This window comes from Manacus candei, unplaced genomic scaffold (assembly GCF_025592945.1).
Source record: "Manacus candei isolate 608988 ecotype Guabito, Panama unplaced genomic scaffold, ASM2559294v1 h1tg000014l, whole genome shotgun sequence".
Taxonomy (NCBI): domain Eukaryota; kingdom Metazoa; phylum Chordata; class Aves; order Passeriformes; family Pipridae; genus Manacus; species Manacus candei.
Window position 1 is genome coordinate 20,285,930 of NW_026138062.1, and position 5,497 is coordinate 20,291,426.

A 5,497-nucleotide genomic window follows, 5' to 3' on the forward strand; every position below is an offset into this window, starting at 1 on the left:
TATCTGTGTCAGATTTTGGAAATGGGGAAAAAGTGGTAATGTACAAAATCATTCTCTGAAAAGCTCTACAATAAATAGAAAAGGCTTGTCTACAAGTTTTAGGCAGATGCTGATCTGGGATTGTTATGGCAAATGCTTAATGTGAACCAGTGGATTTTAAGCTTCTTTTAAACAGATCTATTCAGCAGCTTGTGGTGGGTTGACCTTGGCCTACTGCTAGGTGTTCACTCAGCTGCTCTCTCACCCCCATTCCTCCAGAGGACAGAGGGAGAAAACAAGATGGAAGAGCTCACAGGTCAGGATACAGACAGGGATATCACTTACCAACTACTGTCATGGGTGAAACAGACTTGAATTGGGGAAAATTAAATTTATTACCAATTAGAAATTGAGTAAAGTGGTGAAAAGCAAAGATTAGAACAGTAATTTTCCCCTACCTCACCCACCCATTTTTCCAGGTTCAGCTTCTCTTCTTCACTCCTAACTCTTCTACCTTAAGCCCTGTCCCAAATGGTGCAGGGAAATGGGGAACTGGAGTTGCTGTCAGTGCTATAACTGCTACTTTCTGCTGCTCCTTCCTCCTTACACTGTTTACCTGCTCCAATGTGGGTCCTTCCCATGGACTGCAGTCTTTCAGGATAAACCTGCTCCTGCATGGGCTCTCCAGGAAGATGTAGTTCCTTCAAGTAGTATCTGTTTGCTCCAGTGGGACCCTTTCCATGGACTGCAGGGGAATCTGTGTTCTGCTGCCTAGAGCACCTCCTCCCCCTCCTTTTTTTACTGACCTTGGTGTTTGTACTGCTGTTTCTCGTGCCCTTTCTTAAATACGCTCTCTTAGAGGTAGCACCATCTTGGCTGAGGTGCTTGGCTGTGTTCTGCGGTGGGTCCATCAGAGCTGGCTAGAAGCAGTTGTGTCTGGCATGGGGCAGTCTTGGCCTCTTCGCAGAGAAGCCACCATGCAGTCCCTCACTGCCAACATCTTGCCAGTTACACCCGGTACTCTGCTCTAGAAGTTTCTTTCCAGAGCACTTATAAATGTGAGGAGAGGCAATGAGTGATCAGGAGAGAGCTCCTGTTTAAATCCACCCTCACACTTGCAGACTGAGTCCTTGCCTAAAGGGGAAGTGCTGGAAATGGAAAGCAGCTTGCTTTCCCTGCCTGATTGGTTACTTCTAATGAAACTGGCTGAGGAAGCAGCCCTTGCCTTCAGAAAGGTAGAATAGCTGCTTGAACCTGTAAAACCATTTTTTGTTTGTGCTATGAAGTACCAATGAACAGAGAAACCCCAGAACTTGAAAGCACATACCAAAGTTCTGATCTCTCTAATGGGGTGCTTTTAATATTTTGAATTTGTTGCTGTCATTTTTGTGCTTTGTGCTTCCTCTCACCTACTTGCTCCACTTTTTAGCAAGGAAAGGATCTGTTACCTGGAGCTTTGTAAGTTTGCCTCCACTTTAATGGTAATGATACTACTAAACTCACTAACACTTCCACTAAGCTATTTTTCCTGTGGCCAAAAGCAGCTTGCCTACCTACTGGTCTGAAGCAAGATTAGCGTCTCTTACTCAAGATCACCAGTGCAGGGTGAGATGGGGTAAGAAAGAGCTTGCTTGTGCAGCTGACTGTATTTAATGTTACACAAGAGTAAATTCTCATGTAGATTGGGTGCACGGTTAACTGAATCACATGAAAGGCCTTGCTGCCGGGATTTTGTTCTTATTAAGGAGTTGACTTGAATGATCCTTCTGTGGGATAACCTGCAGGGCAACTGAATACTTTTCACTATTCATTAATTCAGAAGAGCTGATCTGGTTTCTGGCTGTGTTTTTCATGAATATTCAAGTCTTAATAAGCAGTAGCAGTACACAGGAGGGGGAGCGTCAGAGTGGGAGTTTCATGCACCAAGTGTTGATACTTTACATCCTCTCAGTTTGGTCCAGGTCTCTGTAGAGCCTGTACAGCTTATCCAGACTAATTGTTGCTACATACCACAACGTAGAATGCAGCAAGAGGAGATCCTCAATGAGTTTGTATAGCTAACAGAAAGTGAAAGACCTAAGAGTATCAACACGCTTGTAAACCAAGGAAAACTAGTCAAAATGTTCTGCTGCTGAAGCTAAAGTAAGAAGGACTAAGTTGTGAGATGCCAGCAGGTTGGTCCCAAGTTGGAAGGAACAACAGAGGCCACAATTTGCTGCATTTGAGGGGATAGGGTTCTTGGCTGTTGTGTCTGGAGGAGGGTCATACCAAACCCACATTCTTCTGTTCTGGTGTCAGCACAAGATACCACAGGAACATGCTGAGGCGATTTACCCTGAATATCTTCTCTGTTGAGAAGCAAAGCATGGGTGACTAAACCTGTAGCCACAAGGTGTTCTCAGTGTTGCTGAGGTAAGAGTTGCTTAATGGCTTTCATCCTAGGATAGCATATAGCATAATGACTGAAAGCATGCCACGTATCTTTCTGTATTTGGTGATAAAGTGGCTTGGACAGAAAGGGATGACTTCTGTGCTACAAACCCGCTAAATATCTTTAGATGTTGCCAAGTTCTTTGAATTAAGTTTTGAGACTCACTAAGCTCCCTAGATCAATGCTGTGCTCCTCCTGAGCATATCTCTATGGTCATTTTTGAGGCTAAACCAGATGATAAGGCAGATCCAAGACAAGATTATTTTTCAGAAAGAAAAGGTATATGACTACAGTGAACTTCTTTGCAGAAAGTGAAATCCTACACGTGTAAGCTCTGAATTCTTTGATGGGAGGAGACATTAAAGGGTTAGGCAATCTCACCAGGGAGTTGGGCTGGTTCAGGAAAAGCTGCCTGCTAGCTAGAAAGCTGGACATGTTTCACAGGGGACAGTGACTTAGGCACCAAAGTAACTGGGTATCCAAGTATACAGGTTGTATCCATGGCATGGATTTTTGCAGTAGCAGTGCTTGTTCCGTGGACCTGGGGTGGTACCTGCCTCCTGGTGGAAAACAAACAAAGCCAGACACCACTCCACTGACCAGAGGTCTCCTTCTCCTCGGGCCTAGAATTGCCCTAGTCTGAGCAGCTTGATTCCAGTTTTTTGCTTAAGTCTGCCTGTGATTTGAAAATGGCAAATTCTTCCTGAATGATGGGCACATGCTTGCTGTAAGAGAACTCAGGGAACAGGACAAAATGCTTGTGGAGCATCTTTCAATGTCAGCTTTTAGCAGGGAACATTATTGTATTCAAGAACCTGTCTTGTGTCCCAGTGTCCCAGCACTGTGTTGCTGATACTGTGAATGGTGCAGGATCTGAAAACACATGTAGTTCTTTGGACAATGCACATTTGTAGAAGTTGAGCTAGACTGATTTTTGACAGCTGCTCCCACTACCTCAGTGTCACATATCTGAAATGATCTCACTTGCCTTACTTCCCCAAGCAGCAGCAGCAGTTCCTCTCTGATTCCTTTCTCTGCTCTTTTAGCCAAGGCATTTCAGTTGTCCATAGAAGCAAAATGAAACTAAGACATAAATCTCCAAAGTTACCAGCCCCTCTTCTCCTAGGCCTGCCTATTTTATTCACTTTTTAAGCCATTTTTACCTCTTAACAGCCCAGATAAATTTCTTTATGAGATGTGCTCCTTATAAAATAATAATATAATAAAATACTTCTGCTATTCCATAACCTAAGGATGATACTGAAGAAGATGTTGGGGGAAAAAAAAGAAGACAAGCAAATTCATTAAGGTGTTGTCAGCCTGCAGAAATGAAAAGTGCTGTCAGGTCCTTGGGAAGACCTGTGTTCTGCCTTAGGAGACAACACTAAGCAGTAATTCCTAGAAGAAAGGGATCATAGTGCCTTGCATAAATCAGAAGGAATGCAGTGTTGTGGTCAGTACAAAGTGAGTCAGTGACTGCTGAAGTGCTGCTGTTGTGCATCAAGGAGCATGAGGTGGTAAAGGGGAATTTATTTGCCTCACCTGGAACTGGGAGCCATTTTACTGTGCTCTCATCTTGGTCCAGCAGTTACTGTAAATCAAGTTCTCCCTCCCTGGGTTCTCAGAAGGTGAAACTAAGTTAAAGCAGGAATGGTTTTACTGGAATATGATATGTTTTTAGGTCTCCAACATGTTTCATGAATGAGACAAAAGAAAGTGAGTAGTAGTTTATGTGCTAACACAGCACAGAGGATATATCTGTGCTTCTCCTGTACACAGAAGAGTTCCTAAGCTAACTCAGACCCTGGTAACATCTGGCTGCAATTGCAATGTTCCTCTCACAGGAAAATGCTTTGGCCCAGCATTTTCCTGTGCCAGCACAGCACTAACATGGCCAGCATGTTGTGCTGTGTCACACTAGAAAAAATGTTTGTGGGTCTGTGACTGAAAGAGAGCCAGAGGGCTACTTCAAAGTGTAATAAAAGATTGAGAAGTCACTGAAGTAGGAAAATATGATGAGATAATGTGTAATTGGAGAAAAGTGTTTGCATCATTTTGTGCATAGCAAAATACAGTTGAAGTGAGGCTTAAACAGGCCTGGGGAAGATGATGGTACAGATGGAAGCACGTCCCAGATGTAGACCAGCAGACTGAGCAGAGGAGCATCTTTCATTTCTAAGCTTGAGAGACACAACAGTGATGGAGACAGACTTTCTCAGGAAGGATGAAATGCACAGAGAAGGATGAAGAGGTCATCTGGTCCCCATAGTGAAGAAAAATTGGATTTTTGTATGTTTCATCAATTGATTAGTCAACACGTTAACAGCACCACTTATCAACCATCCTTCTCAGAGTCTGCTCAACATGGAGATCTGGTTGCTCCAGACTGCACTCTGATTGCCTTCGAAGATGCCTAGCTCACTCTGCTTGTTGAATAGTGCTGTGTCTGCTGTAGTAGGGCTTCTTCTGTAAGTCCCAGCAGTCGGGCACAAGGTCTGTGCCGGAGCTGAATAGGCTGGGCCCCCCTAATCTTAATCCTCAGGATTTCTGTATTTGACAGGTTGATGGGAAAGCAGAAATAACTACCAGCATATCCTGCACACTTCCTATTTCAAAATTGCTTTCTGGCTAGTTGCTTCCCCTTTCACACAGCAAATGTGCACAACTGCTGCTCCAGCACATACTGGCTGGGGATGGCCAAGATGCTTCCCCAAGTCAATCTTTCAGTTGCTCCTGCTTACAAGATGGGGATATCCACAAACAGACTGTCTACCGGGTCTTGATCTAGCCTTTGACGCTGGACTCAGGGCCTGCCTTCATGGTGGTCTTGTCTCAGCACTGTGCTGAGTGCTCACCAAAGGAACATGATGACATTGCTCTCATATTTTCCCAGCAATTTTCCTTACATTTTTGTCTTTTTGGGTCTTCCCATGGGGAAGCTCTTCAGACCATCCTACCCCATCCTTTCCTCTCTGGGTTCCCGCAGACACACTGTTCACTCCTAGTTTCCCAGGGGTTCATAGCTTCCCCAGTCACACCTTTTTTCTCTGCATTTCCTCCCCTCTTCCTCTAGCACCTGCCACAAGT